The sequence below is a fragment of the Podarcis liolepis genome (genome assembly GCF_965112155.1).
Source record: "Podarcis liolepis genome assembly, chromosome: 1".
Classification (NCBI taxonomy): domain Eukaryota; kingdom Metazoa; phylum Chordata; class Lepidosauria; order Squamata; family Lacertidae; genus Podarcis; species Podarcis liolepis.
The window spans coordinates 5,403,522-5,425,191 of NC_139554.1; positions in this window are offsets into that span (position 1 = coordinate 5,403,522).

Below are 21,670 nucleotides of genomic sequence, written 5' to 3' on the forward strand. Positions count from 1 at the left end.
GTTTTAGGGGTTGTTTTCAAAAGTCTGGAACGGATTAATTCGTTTTGCATTATTTTCTATGGGAAAGCACACCTTGGTTTGGGAACGGACTTCCAGAACGGATTAAGTTTGAGAACCAAGGTACCACTGTATTCCACTGCAGCCAGGAGAAGAATCAATTCATAAAACTGCACAATTAGAAGAGAACACAAAGCTCATCTAGTCTGACCCCCTTGCAATGCAAAAATATTTTGCCCAATGTGGGATTCAAACCCACAACCCTGAAATTAAGAACCTCGTACTCTACTGATAGGGACGCGGGTGGCGCTGTGGGTTAAACCACAGAGCCTAGGACTTGCCGATCAGAAGGTCGGCAGTTCGAATCCCCGCAATGGGGTGAGCTCCCGTTGCTCAGTTCCAGCTCCTGCCAACCTAGCAGTTTGAAAGCACGTCAAAGTGCAAGTAGATAAATAGGTACCGCTCGGGTGGGAAGGTAAACGGCATTTCCGTGCGCTGCTCTGGTTTGCCAGAAGTGGCTTAGGCATGCTGGCCACATGACCCGGAAGCTGTACGCCGGCTCCCTCGGCCAGTAAAGTGAGATGAGCGCTGCAACCCCAGAGTCGGCCACGACTGGACCTAATGGTCAGGGGTCCCTTTACCTTTACCTTTACTCTACTGATGGAGCTATCTTCTTCAAAAGGTTGTGGTGTGAGTGTGTGTGTTGTGGTGCCCACAAAGGTTTTTCCCCAGCTTGGAAATGTGCCTATGCTCTCCCTTCCCAAAGCTTGGAGACCCCTGGCTCACGATTTTGCTGGGCGTGAGAAGACTACAGTAGTACCTCAGGTTACATACACTTCAGGTTACATACACTTCAGGTTACATACGTTTCAGGTTACAGATTCCACAAACCCAGAAACAGTGCTTCAGGTTAAGAACTTTGCTTCAGGATGAGAACAGAAATCGTGCTCCGGCAGTGCGGCAGCAGCAGGAGGCCCCATTAGCTAAAGTGGTGCTTCAGGTTAAGAACAGTTTCGGGTTAAGTACGGACCTCCGGAACGAATTAAGTACTTAACCTGAGGTACCACCGCATTCCTATGCCTTGACCCAGAGACGTGAATTCCCATGAGGAAATTGTTAGCATTTCTTGTTCCATTAGCCCCGAGATTGCCCCAGCCCTTTCTCGGAAGGCTTCCCTGCTTAGGATAATCTCAAATCTAGTTTGCCTGGTTCTGAGGCCTGGGGAAAATCTTACGTGATGCACTTTTCATTTTGCACACCAAAGTTTTTGCCTGCCAGTTAAATTACTTCACAGCAAAGCAACAGCAAATAATGGCAATAATAATAAATTTCAACAAAAAAGAGAAAGAAACCCAAAACCTTCTAAAAGGTTGCTGCAACACCCACGTTGCATTTTGCAGATTGCCTGTGACCATCCCATCCACTTTTGCAACAGGGATGCTTTGCTCTGACAATTAATTCCTCTCCTCCTTTTGTGCAAAGTGCAAATGTTTGCACATTTCACGGCAGGGAGGGGACGCCTGCACTTCCCAGGCAAAACCAGTAGTTGCTAGTTTGGCCTCTTCTTTTTTTAAAAAAAAAAATCGCTCATTGGCAGCGAGGAAAATCTGGAGCAAGATTGCTCCAGTCTTGCACGGAATTTCATCAGAGGTGGGGAGAAAGCGGCCGCCTTTTGCCGCCTTTTGATGGAGCTGTAATTTTGAGGTCCTTGTCACTCAGGGCTGTATCCGCCCCTCATGTCTTGCAGACCTTGTGGGACACTCCTGCAAGCCTCAGTACTCAGGCAATAAGATGCAATGGCCAGTAATAGATGAGAAAGCAGCCAAACGGTTTGTGGGAGGGAGAACAGCGCCCAGAAAAAAGCTCAGCCGGACTGGACATCATAGAAGGGGACTGGGAATAAGATCCCCCGTTTTTAGAGTTTAGCAGCAGGCATTCGAGGACAGGCAAATAGGTCCATTTTGGTTTCTCATTCTCCCAACCTTCTGTTTTCCACATCAGTTTGAGATATTTTTTATTTTAAAAAACCATCATGAAGACTCATCATTGTTAAGTGCAATTTTCTCCTAATACAGTGGTACCTCGGGTTACAGACGCTTCAGGTTACAGACGCTTCAGGTTACAGACTTCACTAACCCAGAAATAGTACCTCGGGTTAAGAACTTTGCTTCAGGATGAGAACAGAAATTGCGCAGCGGCAGCGAAGCAGCAGGAGGAGGCCCTATTAGCTAAAGTGGTGCTTCAGGTTAAGAACAGTTTCAGGTTAAGAACAGACCTTCAGAACGAATTAAGTTCTTAACCCGAGGTACCACTGTATTCTGTACACGATTTTGCCCGGTATATTCAATTTCGTGAAGCAACTTCCCCTAATATAATGCATTCTGAAATGCTGCTGTCACATGCATTCATAACCATTTTACCCTAGTACAGTGGTACCTCGGGTTAAGTACTTAATTCGTTGCGGAGGTCCGTTCTTAACCTGAAACTGTTCTTAACCTGAAGCACCACTTTAGCTAATGGGGCCTCCTGCTGCTGCCACGCCACCGGAGCACAATTTCTGTTCTCACCCTGAAACAAAGTTCTTAAGATGAAGCACTATTTCTGGGTTAGCGGAGTCTGTAACCTGAAGCGTATGTAACCTGAAGCATTTGGAACCTGAAGCATGTGTAACCTGAGGTACCACTGTACATGCACGTTTGCCAGAGGCGCCATCTTCTCAGCTGATTGAGGGGCTCCAATACGTGGCATCATGAGGAGACAGGGGGTGGAGCCAAACAGCCTCTAAACATTGGGGGAGGGCAGCCCCCTCAAAAAAAAGAAAACATTGGAGAGGGGCTGAAAGTGTCTTGGCCCCTAGGAGCTGGTGATTTGACTTTTGCACACTTCATCATTTCTCGCCAACATTACTTTCTCTGATCTGTGGTCTAAACCACTGAGCCTCTTGGGCTTGCCGATAGGAAGGTCAGCGGTTTGAATCCCACGACGGAGTGAGCTCCCGTTGCTCTGTCCCAGCTCCTGCCAACCTAGCAGTTCGAAAGCACACCAGTGCAAGCAGATAAATAGGTACCACTGCAGCGGGAAGGTAAACGGTGTTTCCATGCGCTCTGGTTTCCTTCACGGTGTTCCGCTGCACCCGAAGCGGTTTAGTCCTGCTGGCCACATGACCCAGAAAGCTGTCTGTGGATAAACGCCGGCTCCCTCAGCCTCAAAGCGAGATGAGCGCCACAATCCCATAGTTGCCCTTGACTCGACTTAACCATCCAGGGGTCCTTTACCTTTTACCTTTTTGCTTCTGTCGATGCAGCCTAGAATAGCATTAGGTCTTTTTTTTTGCTACTGCTGCATCACACTGTGGACTCATGTTAAGCTTGTGGTCCAATAAGACCCCCAGATCCTTTCCACATGTGCTACTGGCAAACCAGGTGTTATCGGCCCCCACTTACGTTTGTGCATCTGGTTCTTCCTGCCTAAGTGGAGGAGAGTCCTGTCGATGCTTCTGCTCTGCCTCCACAGTCCGAGGCAGTAATATTTCTTAATATCAGTTGCTAGAAAGCCACTTCCACCTTTCAAAGGAGGTGGAGTTGCAGGCTTCACAGCTCCAGCCCCAAGTGATTGGGGGGATTCCCGGCCGCGTCATCCCCTGGCCAGCCAATCAGCTGGGTCTGGGGGTGTGGCCTACCCTATTTAAGGCAGGACGCGGCCGGGGATCTCCCTCTTTGCCGCCTGCCAGCTGTTCCTGCTTTTTCCACCCTCCCGACCTAGAAGGTTTCATTCCTTGACCTTGCTATGGACTTTGGTTGGTCGCCATTGAGGGGCCTGGTAGGAATTTTCCCACTTGGCAAACTGGCACCAGCCACTTGGTTTTCGCCTACCTGGTAGCAAATCGTCACAACTTTCTGGGTATTGGCGGTTAGGCATGGGTCTTGTTCTGTAGATGGAAGAGGGGAGGAAGCGCCATCACCTGCCCCACATATTGAAGCGTAGTCTGGTAAAGGATTCCGGGGGGGCATGGCCCTGCCCGAAGCCTAGGGAGGTGAGGGCCTAAGGCACTCCCCCTATCGGTGACCCCGGGGGAGTTCCTAGTTGATGTGCATCAGCAAGGCTCCCCCTACTGGTGGTTAACCCTTCCTGGCCTTCAAGCAGACGGGCTGAAGCCAGATATAGTCGGTTAGGACCAATGCCTAAGCCAATACCGCTCATCACCTGTAACCATAGAATCATAGAATCATAGAGTTGGAAGAGACCACAAGGGCCATCGAGTCCAACCCCCTGCCAAGCAGGAAACACCATCAGAGCACTCCTGACATATGGTTGTCAAGCCTCTGCTTAAAGACCTCCAAAGTAGGAGACTCCACCACACTCCTTGGCAGCAAATTCCACTGTCGAACAGCTCTTACTGTCAGGAAGTTCTTCCTAATGTTTAGGTGGAATCTTCTTTCTTGTAGTTTGGATCCATTGCTCCGTGTCTGCTTCTCTGGAGCAGCAGAAAACAACCTTTCTCCCTCCTCTATGTGACATCCTTTTATATATTTGAACATGGCTGTCATATCACCCCTTAACCTCCTCTTCTCCAGCAAGCTCCAGTGTGATGCAGCAACTTTAACCAATAGAGTTGTGGCCTTATTTAGCCCATTAACCTTAATAATTGTGTCGTGTGTCTTTATTTCCACTGAGGGAGGGCGGGAACTCGCCATGCAAAGCACAGGAGGTGGGAGACCTTTTGTGCTCAAATCCTGCTGGTGTTTTCCCCTCAAACATCTGGTTGTGAGAACAGAATATTGGACTAGATGGGCCATTGACCAGGAGGTTCTTCTCGTGAGCCAAACCCCAGTGCCTGATGCCTCACATCCATTACTCCCTTGCCTTTCTCCCTCCTGTTAGTAGAGGAATATATATTATGAAAATAGCCCGAAATAGCCTGCGCTGTTATACATATTAAATTATATAGGCAGCGGTAGGCATCGCGCCTCTTTGCTTTCATTGGATTCTTGTGCGTTGTGTCTACATTGTAATGAACACCTGTTATTTAATACTGAAATAAGTCAACTCCTTCACGCCAGGATTAGCAAAAGCATGCTAAATCGATTATATACCTTGTTGGGGGGCGGAGAGGGGAGGGCCGGCCTGAGCACCGTTAAATCAAATTAATCGCCAGAATGTAAACATATCTGAGGATCTCCCCTTCCATTTTCACTCTTAACTGGGTAGCAGAAGGATTTACGAGTTAAAGGAGAGTCGAAAGAGAGCCGGGTTGAAGGATTCCCAGCTCAAATAAACCTCCTGCCCCTTTCCTCATCCTGTAGATGTGCTACTGAGCTGGTTTCTGGATGCTTGTGAATATGGATAATGTGGCAATTGACCAGCATCTGATGGGGTGTTTGGAATGGTTTGAACATCATCTATCATCAATCATCACCACCATATTTATATTTATATTTATATACCACTAATATGCAAAATCCTTATGTAAAACACAGTAAGATCATTTTTTAAAAGAAAAGGGGAATGTATATACAACATATATACCCAAATAACAAAGGAATGCATCTGTAAAAACAGAGAAGCTTGTAACGAAACTGTGGATAACCAGCCTCATATAATCAACATAAAGGTAAAGGTAAAGGGACCCCTGACCACTAGGTCCAGTCGTGGCCGACTCTGGGGTTGCGGCGCTCACCTCGCTTTACTGGCCGAGGGAGCCGGCGTACAGCTTCCAGGTCATGTGGCCAGCATGACTAAGCCGCTTCTGGCGACCCAGAGCAGCGTACGGAAATGCCGTTTACCTTCCTGCCGGAGTGGTACCTATTTATCTACTTGCACTTTTGACGTGCTTTCGAACTGCTAGGTTGGCAGGGGCAGGGACCGAGCAACGGGAGCTCACCCCGTCGCGGGGATTCGAACTGCCAACCTTCTGATCAGCACGTCCTAGGCTCTGTGGTTTAACCCACAGCGCCATCAACATACAGTGGTGCCTCACAAGACAAAAATAATCCATTCCGCGAGTCTCTTCGTCTAGCGGTTTTTTCGTCTTGCGAAGCAACCCTATTAGCGGATTAGCGCTATTAGCGGTTTAGCGGCTATTAAAGGCTTAGTGGCTTAGCGGCTAAAAGGCTATTAGCGGCTTAGCGGCTTAGAAAAAGGGGGGCAAAGCGAAAAAAATTCGTCTTGCGAAGCGCATCGAAAAACGGAAAACCCTTTCGTCTAGCAGGTTTTTCGTCTTGTGAGGCATTCGTCTTGCGGGGCACCACTGTACTTAAGTCTTAAATGTAGGGGTTAATACCATAGAGTAAGCTGTTCTGCCAGGCTTAGCTATGTCTGCTTCCCCTCACCTTGGGAGGAACTAGGTAATCTGGCCTATTGTTATCTGGCCTATTGCTGATCGCCGAAGAATGGGTGCTTTTGAATTATGGTGCTGGAGGAGACTCTGGAGAGTCCCATGGATTGCAAGAAGATCCAACCTCTCTATTCTGAAGGAAATCAGCCCTGAGTGCTCACTGGAAGGACAGATCGTGAAGCTGAGGCTCCAATACTTTGGCCACCTCATGAGAAGAGAAGACTCCCTGGAAAAGACCCTGATGCTGGGAAAGATGGAGGGCACAAGAAGAAGGGGACGACAGAGGATGAGATGGTTGGATAGTGTTCTCGAAGCTACCAGCATGAATTTGACCAAACAGCGGGAGGCAGTGGAAGACAGAAGTGCCTGGCGTGCTCTGGTCCAGGGGGTCACAAAGAGTCGGACACGACTAAACGACTAAACAACAACAACTGCCACTCTGAATAGATCTGTGGTCCTTAACTGGTCCAGACCCGAGACCCACCTCTGACTGCAACGTGGGACCTGTCTCTGTGGACTTAATGACTACAAAACCCATGACGCAACAAGCAAATTGCACATGTGAAAAGAGAAGGGAAAGGGAAAGGTCTGGGGTGGGAAACATAACAGGGAAATGGATTTCCTGCAGGAATCTTATTGTCTGAGCTGGGAAAATGGACCATGGTGTGAAATTCAGGGAGCCTTACAACAAAATCCTGGCATTTGAGATGATGTGAATACTTGATGTGCCAGTAGCTTTTTCTGGTTTTGTTCAAAGTTTATTGGTGTGTGCATTTGCACCTGTGCGCAGAGGGAGGGTGGAGTCGCATTAAGAAAGTTGTTTTTATTGCTGTCAAGTAATTAAAGAATTTTTATTTGATTAATCACCAACCTCTTAATTAAATTGAATATGGTTGCAGGCCACCAAAGCCTTAGTATACTGTAGGTGCATGGTAGCTTTTTGTTTATTAAACTTCAAGCTGTCGCTCAAAGTTAGACGGAAACATCACTTTGGCATTAGTTCAGCGTGCCAAAAATAATCAAGCATGTTTTTCAATCACACCCCTCCTTGATAAAAATTGGCACAACAGTGATAAGGCCTTGATTCATCAACTAAAGTTTTCGCGGATCGGTTCACCAGCTGGATCACTTAGCCTACGCAGTCCTGTGTCTGATGCTATAGCAGAAGCAGTCCCCCTTACAAAATGGTGCCCTAGACAGCAAGCTTATTGCCGCTGGAGGGGAAGGGCTAAGCCTGCGCCCATGGTGTCACCTCCTTGTGATCAGAGGCAGAACTACACGTGGAATCCATCACGTTGCTAAGGCCCACGCTCCATCAGCTCGGGGATTTATGCTTCTGCAATCTCTGCCTCCCCTCTCTCACCCTCTAAATTGGTTCTAGGGATTCCGCAAAGCTTCTGGAGCAGATCTGGGGAGGGCACAAGGCATGTGTAGTCGGGGGAAAGGTGAGGGAGAAAGTCCCTTGGTGCAAGTGGAAACCACTTGCACTGGTAGGTCACTGAATCCAACCATCTGTAAGAGAGCAAGTGGATTCCACGCAACCTCACTTCCTTGAACTGGGATGCATGTTGAGCTTTCTGTTTTCTCTAGACACTGAAATTGTAGCAATAAATAGTATTTATAGATTTGTTTGTATACTTCTTCTTCTTTGGCGATCACTCGTAGCCGAGTAAGAGTGTTTGAGGATCAGGACATTCACAGGGAAACCAAAATGCTTGTTTACAAAGCTATTATACTGCCAACCTTACTATATGCTTGTGAAACATGGACCACTTATAAATGCCATCTCCAACTCCTCAAAAGATTCCATCAACGGTGTCTCCGAAATATTTTACACATCACTTGGGAAGACAGGCGAACGAATATCAGTGTACTGGCAGAAGCAAAGATCACCAGTGTTGAAGCAAGGATTCTTCAACATCAACTTCATTGGACTGGTCATGTTGTGCAGATGCCTGATGATCGTCTTCCAAAGCAACTACTCTATTCCGAACTTAAAAATGGAAAGCATAATGCTGGTGATCAACAAAAGAGGTTTAAAGACTCTCTCAAGGCAAATCTTTAAAAATGTAGTATAAACACCGACAATTGGGAAACACTGGCCTGCGAGCGCCCCAGTTGGAGAACAGCCTTCGCCAAAGGTGTCATGGGCTTTGAAGACGCTCAAACATAATACAGACCTGTCCAACAGGTTAATCGCGATCTACTGGCCGATCATGGGGCATCCCTGGTCAATCCTGGTCGATCTTGTGGAATAGTGGAAGCAGATCACAGTCTCTTGGGAGTCGGACATGCCTGCATCAATAGGAGTATAGCATCTAGATCAAGGGAAGTAATAGTGCCACTGTATTCTGCTCTGGTCAGACCTCACCTGGAGTACTGTGTCCAGTTCTGGGCACCGCAGTTCAAGAAGGACACTGACAAACTGGAACGTGTCCAGAGGAGGGCAACCAAAATGGTCAAAGGCCTGGAAACGATGCCTTATGAGGAACGGCTAAGGGAGCTTGTGGTCTCTTCCAACTCTATGATTCTATGATTCTATGAGTCTATGGTTTAATATGTATTTCTCCAAACTTGAAACTCAAGGCAGATGGATGGCCATCTGTCCTGGATGCTTGAGCTGAGATCCCTGCATTGCAGGGGGTTGGACTAGATGACCCTTGCGGTCCCTTCCAACTCTACAGTTCTATGATTTTCCAACTCTACAGTTCTATGATTTTCCAACTCTACAGTTCTATGATTTTATTATTCTATGTTCGATCCACCAGTCCTCATGAACAGTGCATTGTGATTCTCCACCGCTTAAGGGTCACTGCAGCTGGAGCTGGCTATGTTTTGCCTGGAGAACAGAAGACTGGGAGTTGATATGAGTGAGAGCCATCTTCAAATATCTGAAGAGCTTCTGTCATATGGAAGGCACCTATTTCCTGCTGCTACAAAGGGCAGGGCCTGAACCAGTAGATTCAAATGACACGAAGGAGATTGTGATTAAACATTAGGAAGAACTTTATGGCTCCTGTACTGAGACAGGGTGTTGCTCCAGATATCCCAGTGCTGGCTCTACTGCCAAGCAGCAATTTTTGTGGTTTTAGATGGGTCTCTCAGTCCCAGCTCGAGAAGATGGGCGTTGAAACTGGCGTCGTCTGCATGCAAGCAAGATGCTCTAACTGCTACTCCAACCCCACCCCAGTTTGCAAGACTTGAACCAGGAGCATGCACCTCTGTTTTTGCAAAAGGATCTGTTTACTCCCCAACGGCTTTTTTTTTATTTATTCAAAATTATAACGACATATTATCCAAAAACATATCATCCTTGTTTTCCCCTCATTTTTCCTCCCCCCTCCCACACAAACCCCACCCCACCCCCACCCCAACTTCCCTCAGTTCCACTTTGATTTCTCTAAAAATGCTATTTTCTGCATGTTACGCAGTTGTATAGATCCTCAAACTATTTAGCTGATTATTATCAATAAAAAGTTTGTGAATGCTTATTCAAAACCAGCCCAGGAGTTCAGTTCACTTTGTTGCGTCTTCAGATACTTTGTGAAAGGTTCCCATTCATCTTTAAAGTCAGTTATCCTTGTCCCGTAGCTTGTATGTCAGTTTTGCCAGTTCTGCATAGTCCATCAATTTTCCTTGCCATGATTCTTTAGTTGGGGTTTCTTCAGTCTTCCATCCTTGTGCTATTAGAACTCTCGCGGCCGTTGTCGCATACATGAAGATGTCTTTCAACTTTTTGGCAGGTCTTTCCCTACAATCCCCAACAAAAATGCCTCGGGTTTTTTAACAAATGTTAAATGGGACATTTTCTTCAATTCGTTGTAAAATACCCAATGGCTATTTTAAGACCGTTGCTTTTGCACAGTTGCTACCAATATTTCCCAGCGAAGTTGGGGGAAACGTGCGGTGGTGCAATGGTTAAAAGGCACCATGAGCTCTCTCCCCCTCCCCCTTCTTTTTGCAGCTGGCTCCAAAAAGGGGTTTGGAATAAATGCACTGGCAAATTGTGGAAGCTGGTGATGCGGTTGGGGGCGGGCAGAGAGCAGAAGGAATTTGCAAACACAGGTGTGCAGAGCCCTCGCCAGGGCAGTGAATTTGGCACCACCCGAGATTCAAATCTGGTTTGAATCAAGAGTGCCTTTTGCAAAAAAAGAAAGAAAAAAAAAGAGAGAGGGAAAGAGGCTGTGGAGGAGGGATGAGTTCATTCTGCTGTGCCTGCAGCTGGGATCTTAGAGGGATGTTTATTGCTTTTTGTGGTATGGCTTTCTATGAAAGAACCCAAACATATAAAAGAGCCCAGCGGGCTGACAGATGTCTGCCACCTTATCATCCTGGAAAATGGATCCAGGCCCAGGAACTGCCAACCTTCTTTCTCTTAAGGATGCTCCTTGCTCTTATATTAAGGTCGTAATGGTCTGGTTGCAGGAGATATCTTGCATTGGGCAGAAACCTCCAGGCAAGGTTCACAGCTCAGCGGTAGAGCATCTGTCTTGTGCACAGAATAATAATAATAATAATAATAATAATAATAATAATAATAATAATAATAATTTATACCCCGCCCTCCCCAGCCAAGACCGGGCTCAGGGCAGCTAACACCAGGTATAAAAACAATTGATTAAAATGCAACTTAAAAGCAAGATTAAAATACAACATTAAAATGCAGCCACACTGTAGATGGTGACAGCAGTCATGAAATTAAAAGACGCCTGCTTCTTGGGAGAAAAGCAATGACAAACCTAGACAGCATCTTAAAAAGCAGAGACATTACCTTGCCAACAAAGGTCCGTATAGTTAAAGCTACGGTATTCCCAGTAGTGATGTATGGAAGTGAGAGCTGGACCATAAAGAAGGCTGATCGCCGAAGAATTGATGCTTTTGAATTATGGTGCTGGAGGAGACTCTGGAGAGTCCCATGGACTGCAAGAAGATCCAACCTCTCCATTCTGAAGGAAATCAGCCCTGAGTGCTCACTGGAAGGACAGATCCTGAAGCTGAGGCTCCAATACTTTGGCCACCTCATGAGAAGAGAAGATTCCCTGGAAAAGATCCTGATGTTGGGAAAGATGGAGGGCACAAGGAGAAGGGGATGACAGAGGACGAGATGGTTGGACAGTGTTCTCGAAGCTACCAGCATGAGTTTGACCAAACTGCGGGAGGCAGTGGAAGACAGGAGTGCCTGGCGTGCTCTGGTCCAGGGGGTCACAAAGAGTCGGACACGACTAAACGACTAAACAACAACAAAATGCAGCCTCATTTCAGTAGAAACTCAAATCAAAAACTTTTGGGGGGATGAAAACGTCAAGTCTTCACCAAGGCAAACCATCCAGACTGGTCCTACATGGGCCAGAAAAAAGCCAGGGAAGTCCCCAAATAGGAGTTCCATCACAGAAGGAGAGAGGAAAGAGGGGGACAGGATCAAGTTGATTCCAAACCAAAGGCCAGGCGGAACAACAAGCTCCCAGATTTCACCTCCAGTGGCTTCTCCAAATAAAGAGACCTGCCCCAAATCTATGGAAAGTCACAATACTGAGGGAGATTCATGCTAGAGGTTTACAAAATGGAAGACGCGAATAGACAAAACTTTCTTCTCTCTTCTCTCCTCCTAGTACTGTTGGCAGTGGCAGACCTACATTTTGGGTGGCCTGGAGCTTGAACTGTTATGGGTGCCCCTTCACCACCAGCAAGGAGTTCTGGGTCACCCCTGTTATCTTCTTCAACTGGGGTTGTTCATGACAGATCACATTTTATTTCATTTTTTAATTAACTACTACGTCTCAGATTTTGATTAAAATAGCTGTACTGGATTATCTTGCATATCGAAGTCACTGATGTGAATAAGTATTTTCTATGCCTTATAGTTTTTTTAGTTTGGGGGTTGAAAATTAGGGAAATGTTATATACAGTGGTACCTCAAAAGTCGAACAGAATCTGTTCCGGAAGTCCGTTCAACTTCCAAAAGGTTCAGAAACCAAGGTGCAGCTTCTGATTGGCTGCAGGAAACTCCTGCAGCCAATCGGAAGCCACGGAAGTCGCGTCAGACATTCAGGTTCCAAAGAACGTTCGCAAAACGGAACACTCACTTCCGGGTTTGCAGCGTTCAGGAGCCAAAACGTTCAACTGGCAAGGCATTTGACTTCCAAGGTACGACTGTACATGTATGATACACTTTTAAAAGAAATTTTCAAAGAAATTTGGACTTAAGTCTCTTCTGGGGCCTCTCTGGGATTAGTGGCCCTGAAGCTGAAGCTTCATTAGTTTATAAAATATGTTTGCATCCTGCTGTGTCATGTAAAAATTATACCAAAGCAATTTACAGAAATAAAAATGTAAAACCATATACCGTATTTTTCACTCTATAAGACGCACCAAGTTTTTGGAGGAGGAAAACAAGAGAAAAAATATTCTGAATCTCAGAAGCCAGAACAACAAGAGGGATCGCTGTGCAACGAAAGCAGCAATCCCTCTTGCTGTTCTGGGTTCTGGGATAATATAATAATAATAATAATAATAATAATAATAATAATAATAATAATAATTTATTATTTATACCCCGCCCATCTGGCTGGGTTTCCCCAGCCACTCTGGGCGGCTTCCAAAAGAATATTAAAATACTATGATACATCAAACATTAAAAGCTTCCCTAAACAGGGATAGCTGTGCAGCCTGCATTCGCTCCATAAGACGCACACACATTTCACCTTACTTTTTAGGAGGGAAAAAGTGAGTCTTATAGAGCAAAAAATACGGTAATTATAACCATAAAAAAGTTAAAAACAGACATCAGTTAACCATTATTAACAGCCTGCATAGGCTTTGCGTAAGAGAGAAGTTTTCAGCAGGTGTTTAACAGTTGGCACAGAAGGTGCCCACTCTGTTTCTAGTGGCAGACCGTTCCACAGGCCCATGACATGTAACAGCTCAGTTTCTCATTGTCGTCAAACGAGCCTCACCAACCTGGGTAATGACCAGGTGATCTCGATGACTGAGATGGGATAGAAGGGTTCAGGTGATTCCTGAGATATACTGGACCTAAATTTAACCCCGAAAGCCCTAAGAGGCAGGGGACCCAAATATCTAACCGGGAGTTTTTCCTCATACTGGCCAGCCCAGGAGTGTCCAACATGCCACATGCAGGTCCCAGTGCCCCCATTTCCCTCTGGGGCAGCCATGAAAGGTCTTCGCACATTCACAAGGCACGAGAAACTGTTTGCTCCTCATAGAATCATAGAGTTGGAAGAGACCACAAGGGCCATCGAGTCCAACCCCCTGCCAAGCAGGAAACACCATCAGAGCACTCCTGACATATGGTTGTCAAGCCTCTGCTTAAAGACCTCCAAAGTAGGAGACTCCACCACACTCCTTGGCAGCAAATTCCACTGTCAAACAGCTCTTACTGTCAGGAAGTTCTTCCTAATGTTTAGGTGGAATCTTCTTTCTTGTAGTTTGGATCCATTGCTCCGTGTCCGCTTCTCTGGAGCAGCAGAAAACAACCTTTCTCCCTCCTCTAGGTGACATCCTTTTATATATTTGAACATGGCTATCATGGCTAGAATCATTCATGATTCTTTGGCTGCTCTGGCACCCGTACTGGGCACCATGTAGTCGTCTGGCATTCAGAGCAGGTGTCAGAGGCGGTCTGTGTTCCAAAGTTCTGCACCTGTAGGTGGAATGCTGTGCTACACTGCGTGTGGCATCGGCGGGCGGGAGGGAGATTTCTTTTGCAAATCTGCAAATAGATCCTGGAATCATGCAAAGCTCACTCACCTGGGCATAATAACATTTATTATCCTCCACCAGGGCCAGGGCCTTCTCAGTGATGGCTCCAACCTGGCGGAATGTTCTGTCGCAGGAGACCAGGGCCCTGCAGGATTTCACTTCCTTCCGCAGGGCCTGTAAGACAGAGCTATTCCACCTGACTTTCAATCTGAACTTAGCCTGATCTTTCATTCCCCTTTCTTCCCTCCCCCTCCCCTTTTTATGAAGATTACCCGCTCTAGGATCCCACAGCTAATTCTCCCCATGTCTCCTCACTGGCCCAAATAGGACTAATTTAACCAGCTAGTCCTGGTGATCATCTAATGTTTATTGGATGGATTTCCCCCCTAAATTGATTTTTGAATTCAGAATTTATTGTTATTTACGTTTTATACTGTATTTTATGCTTTTTTTTTGTTGTATCAATTAAGTGCTTTAAATTTGTTGTTAGCCACAGTGAGCCCGGTTTTCTGAACCAGGAAAGGCGGGGTATAAATATAAAATTATTATTATTATTATTATTATTATTATTATTATTATTATTATTATTATTATTATTTCCACAAGAAGGCCAAACTCCCCTCCCCCAACCAGGGTTTTCTTTTGTTATGCACACAAAGGGGTGTTTTTGTGGGTGAGTATTAGCGATGAGTGAGTTTGTCAGCTTTGGTTTCTCTCCGTTTCTCATTTTCTTCCTCCCCCCTGAAAAACAGGCTTCCTCTTTCCATCCTGCCGAACAACTGCTCTCTTACCATCACAACGTGGCTTCCTGGCTGGAGGCTGACGTGGCTCTCTTGCACCTGCAGTGTGGCACTTGAGCAGGACTCTGTGGGTGGGTGACTTGATGCAGGAAGACGTCAATGTTTTGGTGAAGCCAGGGCAACATGGAGAAGGCAAATGGGGCACGGGGAGGAGAGGGAGAGCAGGAAAGCTAGAAAGCAAGGAGAAGGGTCCATGGTGGTTGGGCAGAGGTGTCCAACAAGCACAGGATGGGGGTGGCGCTGTGGTCTAAACCACTAAGCTTCTTGGACTTGCTGATCAGAAGGTCAGCGGTTCAAATCCCCACGACGGGCTGAGCTCCCATTGCTCTGTCCCAGCTCCTGCCAACCTAGCAGTTCGAAAGCACACCAGTGCAAGTAGATAAACAGGTACCACTGTGGTGGGAAGCTAAATGGTGTTTCCATGCACTCTGGCACTCATCACGGTCCTCTGTGCGCCAGAAGCAGTTTAGTCCTGGGGCCACATGACCTGGAAAACTGTCTGTGGTCAAACACTGGCTTCCTCAGCCTGAAAGCGAGATGAGTGCCGCAACCCCATAGTCGCCTTTGACTGGACTTATCCGTCCAGGAGTCCTTTACCAACAAGCACAAGACGCAGATCTGCTACCCTTTCCAGCTGTGTAGAGTCTGCCACCCTGAGGCCACTGCCTCGCCTCACCTCACCCATATGAGGGCCGGCCCTGTGATAAGCTGTGCATGAGCAGGCAAGTGGAGCAAGTGTGAGTCTCCTGCCTGCCTGCTCACTCACTTGCTCACTCACAACCTTCCAGCATGCCCCCTTGTTGTGTCTGACATCGTCACCAGTGGTTCAGAGAGGAATGAAGGGGAGACTGTCCTCCTTCCCTACCAAAAGGTAGGTGTGTGTGTGTATAGAATGGGGAGGAAGATTTTCTCCTCTTCATGCCCCTCCCTCCTCCACTGGTGGCAGCAAGAGGGTAGCGTCAGAATGGGGGGGGGGTGTTGTTATTGCAGATAGGGATGCGCGTGGCGCTGTCGTTTAAACCACTGAGTCTCTTGGGCTTGCCGATCGGAAGGTCAGTGTTTCGAATCCCCGTGATGGAGTGAGCTCCCGTTGCTCTGTCCCAGCTCCTGCCAACCTAGCAGTTCGAAAGCACGTCAGTGCAAGTAGATAAATAGGTACTGCTGCGGCAGGAAGGTAAATGGTGTTTCCATGCGCTCTGGTTTCCATCACGGTGTCCCATTGTGCCAGAAGCGGTTTAGTTCATGCTGGCCATATGACCCGGAAAGCTGTCTGCGGACAAACACTGGCTCCCTCGGCCTGAAAGCGAGATGAGCCCCGCACCCCATAGTTGAATTCAACTGGACTTAACCGTCAAGGGATCCTTTACCTTTACCTATGGCAGATATTCATATTGCACAGTTTGAAAGGACTGGATTCATAAAAACTGACTCCTTTTTTTAAAAAAAAATAAAACTTTGTCAAGGTCCATAAGTGTAATTAAAACTTTACTTGCAGAACTTGCTTCAAAATAAAACAAAAACATCAAATGATACGTCCAAACAGCTCTAAGGCATAGGCTCAGCATCTTGCAAAATATGAAATAATTCCTGCCTGAGGCTGTTTACACAGAGAGTTTCATTTACACATCCTTAATTCCACCAGGTCTGAGAAAAAGACCTCCTGCCATGACTGAATTTGCAATTCAATACCTCTTGCGTGATCTAAGGTTAAACACTCGCGTGTTAGCTAGCAGAAAACCATAGTACATTATCAACCCAGTTAAAGCTCAAAGAGCCCTTTTTGCTCTTAATTTATCTTTAATGGAATCTTCCAGTTAAACCCTTTCACCAATACACATAGCCATTACTATTTCAGTGTGAATTTAACCAATTATACTCAACAGCTGTGCCACTACCGCTACACCAAAACTGTTCCCTTGAGGACAGTTTCTGTATGTCTTGGCATAGCTATGCCAATGCAGGAGGCTGGCTTGCCTCAGTCCACCAAAGGAAACCCTCATTTGGTCCGCAGATATGTCCCCTCCAGAAATATCATCACGAAACAAAGGTCTTGCGAAAGGAGATTCAAAGCTGGCCCTTTCTCCTGGATACACCTGCAGGTCTTGGCTGAAACAGCCCCGAGGCCTGGCAAAGCTTCCTTTGGAATGTTTTGGCCGAGCCCGGAACCCAGCGTGGTTTCTGTGGCAAGAGAACTTCGCGTAATTTCCACCGAGTGGAGGAAGCAAAAGATATATTGCCACCCACGTTGCATCCAGGGCATTTCAAGGTGACAGAAAGAACACTCTCTGGAGCAGAGGAGAGGTGCAAATGCCACCAGCCCAAGCAGAAATCCTGATCTCCCAAAAACCTTCACCGTGTCAGGTAAGCAAGAAAGAAGGAAACAGAAGGAAAATGAAAAATCCTGCAAAGAGTCTGATCCTGGTAGCCCCTTGAACGTTTCAAGGCAGAGGCACTTGGTGAAGCTGAAAACCTTTCAGATCCAAATCTCAGGTTAAAATGGGCAGCTGTATAGGAGACATTATGGTGCTGGAGGAGACTCTGGAGAGTCCCATGGATTGCAAGAAGATCCAACCCCTCCATTCTGAAGGAAATCAGCCCTGAGTGTTCACTGGAAGGACAGATCCTGAAGCTGAGGCTCCAATACTTTGGCCACCTCATGAGAAGAGAAGACTCCCTGGAAAAGACCCTGATGTTGGGAAAGATGGAGGGCACAAGGAGAAGGGGACGACAGAGGACGAGATGGTGGGACAGTGTTCTCGAAGCTACAGCATGAGTCTGACCAAACTGCGGGAGGCAGTGGAAGACAGGAGTGCCTGGCGTGCTCTGGTCCAGGAGGTCACGAAGAGTCGGACACGACTAAACAACAACAACACAGGAGACAAGGCAGACCTTTAAGCACCCTGGTCCCAGACCCTGATTGATTGATTGATTGATTGATTGATTGATTGACTGAGACATTTTATATAACACATAATTTTATTCATCTCTAAGCAAAGGTTCAGTAAACTCCACAAATGCAGCACAATTTAGTGATATTATTTTATATGATTTTTCAATATGCCTTTTAAATATAATCCTTTTACTCTCCTCTGTTTTCTGTATGCCTCCCATCCTCTACTAAAATGTTTTTGTTGCTGTTTATTTCATAGAAAATGTTCAGTGTATTATATATGTTTGTGTATTGTTATTATTTTTAAAAGTCATATTTTATCAGATAGCATTTGGAGGAGAGACCTGATTGCAGCTGGGGGAGGGGCAGAAGAAGTTGGGAAAGACTGGATCCCTTTGAATCTACCCAGTTTGAGACTCGGTTTGTCGTTTAACTCTCATTTGCTTTGTATTTACTTACTTAAGCCCAGACTGTTGTTGTTGTAATAATTATTTTTTCACAATATTGAATTTATTTTGTGCTTGTTAAACTGTTGATTTTTTCACCATTTATGAATTTACTGACGTGCTCTGTATTTCGTACATCTGCATATTAGTATTTTGATGTTGTGAACGTTCACTGAAAGCCGTTTCTGGCACAGCATACTGTGGGAAAGTAGTGTGTGAGTAAACTCAATCCATCAATCAGAGGCCTAGCTCTAAATGCTGACTTATTTTTGATTCACATGCCAGCCCCTAAGCTAGGAAGACCTAAAAGACTCTTGCTGTCTTTCATCCTGCGCTGGTGCCCCAGGGAAGGTCTCAGTACCCCGAGATGTAGGGTAGCAATGGAAGCAGGCACCAGCACATTTACAACATTATCCCAGTCATCAGGAGTATGTGAAATAATGGAAAAATCTCAGTGCCGTATTTATGTATAAACTAAACAAGCTATAGCTTAGGGCCCCACTCTCTTGGGGCCCCCCAAAAAACCTAAAGGGGAAAAAACTGGATCTACATTTCCAAAATATAAGATAAAAAACAAACAAAATAAAACCTACGTACAGCAACAGTGTTTTGTGTTGTGTAGGCTCCTATGATGTAAGTCATGGGCCCCGCCTGCTAGCCTGCTCCCTCAAATATCACTGGTTTGCTCATATACAGTGGTACCTCGGGTTACAGATGCTTCAGGTTACACACGCTTCAGGTTACAGACTCTGCTAACCCAGAAATCAGGTTGCAGACGCTTCAGGTTACAGACTCCACTAACCCAGAAATAGTACCTAGCGTTAAGAACTTTGCTTCAGGATGAGAACAGAAATCGTGCGGTGGCAGTGGGAGGCCCCATTAGCTAGAGTGGTACCTCAGTTTAACAACAGTTTCAGGTTAAGAACGGACCTCCGGAACAAATTAAGTTCTTAACCCGAGGTACCACTGTATAGGGTGCCTGCATTCTGCATGGACTGGTCGCATGGCAACATGTGCAAATGGCTTGAGATACCTATTAGGTCCATAGATTACCATAGAGCATATATTCAACACAAAAAACAGCAACAATTTGTTGTTGACAAAGGACAGCTGGACATATAAAGGCTGTCAACTTTCCCCCCTTTTTAAAGGGAAATTCCCTTATTCCGAATAGGATTCCTCACAAGAAAAGGGAAAAGTTGACAGCTATGTTTAATAAAGGGCCCCATTGCCTTCAGTAGCTTAAAGGTAAAGGTACACCTGCCCATACGGGCCAGTCGTGACCGACTCTAGGGTTGTGCACTCATCTCGCTTAAGAGGCCGGGAGCCAGCGCTGTCCGAAGACACTTCCGGGTCACGTGGCCAGTGTGACGAAGCTGCACTGGTGAGCCAGCACGAGTGCCGCATACAGAAACGCCATTTACCTTCCCGCTATAAAGCAATACCTATTTATCTACTTGCACTTAGGGGTGCTTTCGAACTGCTAGGTGGGCAGGAGCTGGGACCGAACGACGGGAGCTCACCCCGCCACGGGGATTCGAACTGCCGACCTTACGATCAGCAAGTCCTAGGCACTGAGGTTTTACCCACAGCGCCACCCGCGTCCCAGTAGCTTAGGGCCTCATCAAACCTCAATCTGGCCCTGAAACATCTCATCCATTGTTTCCTAGCTGCTTCACTCATGTGCATACCCAACTCATAGCCTCTATTTTTGTTGCTAGAAAGGAAGAAGACCTTCCATGACATCACAGAATGCTGAGCCATTTTATCTCATGGGGAGACTGGGCTGAGCTCGGCCACTGCTCAGATATTGAGGTGAAGGGGTTTGTTGTGTGAGGTCCCCAAACTTATCTGCCTTGTGAGTCTGGGTGTGGTGGAGGAATCGGAGAACACACGCAAAGGCGACGTCAGGAGGTGCGTAACTGCCGAGGAGCCAAAGTCAACACACACTCCCTTCCATCCTGATTAGTGCTTAGCGCCAAAGAGCCTACGTAAGCTTGCCAGAATCAGAACGCAGATCCTTCTGAGGCTGGCACTCTCTGGATTTATCGGATAAACAGCCGTAGCTTAAGCTGGTCGTCATGTCTCAATTGGTCGTTAATTCTTTCTCGAGAATTCGGGAGCCAAAAAGGACTCATGTGTAATTTATACACCTGTCACCTCTTTCTCTCTCTTTTTTTCTAAAGGAAAGGAAATATCCAAGCGCCCATTTAATTATTTCTGCAAATGTAAAAAGTTGTGAATCAAATGCACCAGTATTGGACATCTTAGCAAAGGTGGGATATAAATTAATGGGCCTGGGCTTCCGATTTGCACATGCATGAAAATTGCACTCATCGGGTCATTTTATGCGCTCGCATTTATTCCGATAGAGTAGCTGAAATACAGCATTGCGTTTCAGCATTTTAATGCATATTTCCCCCCATGGTGTTAATGTTATTACCTTTCCCAAGCCTTTGATGGGGTGGACTAAAATTTGGATGATGAAAGAGGAGAGTTTCAGCCCACGAAAGAGGGGGCACAGGAGCCTTTTAAAACCATTCCTTTCAATAACAAAAAATGAACATTAATTATAGTTTCTGGTCTTGCTGTGCAGCTTTATATATGTCTACTCATAAGCAAGTCCTGCTGCATTTAGCTGAAGTCGCTCCCTAACAGAGGCACTGGCACCTCACAAAATAATATGTGAACTGAAACGCAGCCCCTTTTCAAAATTCACACTTCTCCAAATTTGCAATGCTGCTCTCCATCCAGGTAACGTGTAAAAAAGGTGCTATGTGTGCATACAAATGCATATCTGTAAGTGAAAATAACATGCAAGGATGTATTGTATTGTTGTTGTTTAGTCGTTTAGTCGTGTCCGACTCTTCGTGACCCCCTGGACCAGAGCACGCCAGGCACTTCTGTCTTCCACTGCCTCCTGCAGTTTGGTCAAACTCATGCTGGTAGCTTCGAGACCACTGCCCAACCATCTCGTCCTCTGTCGTCCCCTTCTCCTTGTGCCCTCCATCTTTCTCAATATCAGGGTCTTTCCCAGGGAGTCTTCTCTTCTCATGAGGTGGCCAAAGTATTGGAGTCTCAGCTTCAGGATCTGTCCTTCCAGTGAACACTCAGGGCTGATTTCCTTCCGAATGGATAGGTTTGATCTCCTTGCAGTCCATGGGACTCTCCAGAGTCTCCTCCAGCACCATAAATCAAAAGCATCCATTCTTTGGCGATCAGCCTTCTTTATGGTCCAGCTCTCACTTCCATACATCACTACTGGGAAAACCATAGCTTTCACTATACGGACCTTTGTTGGCAAGGTGATGTCTCTGCTTTTTAAGATGCTGTCTAGGTTTGTCATTTCTCCCAAGAAGCAGGCGTCTTTTAATTTCGTGGCTGCTGTCACCATCTGCAGTGATCATGGAACCCAAGAAAGTAAAATCTCTCACTGCCTCCATTTCTTCCCCTTCTATTTGCCAGGAGGTGATGGGACCAGTGG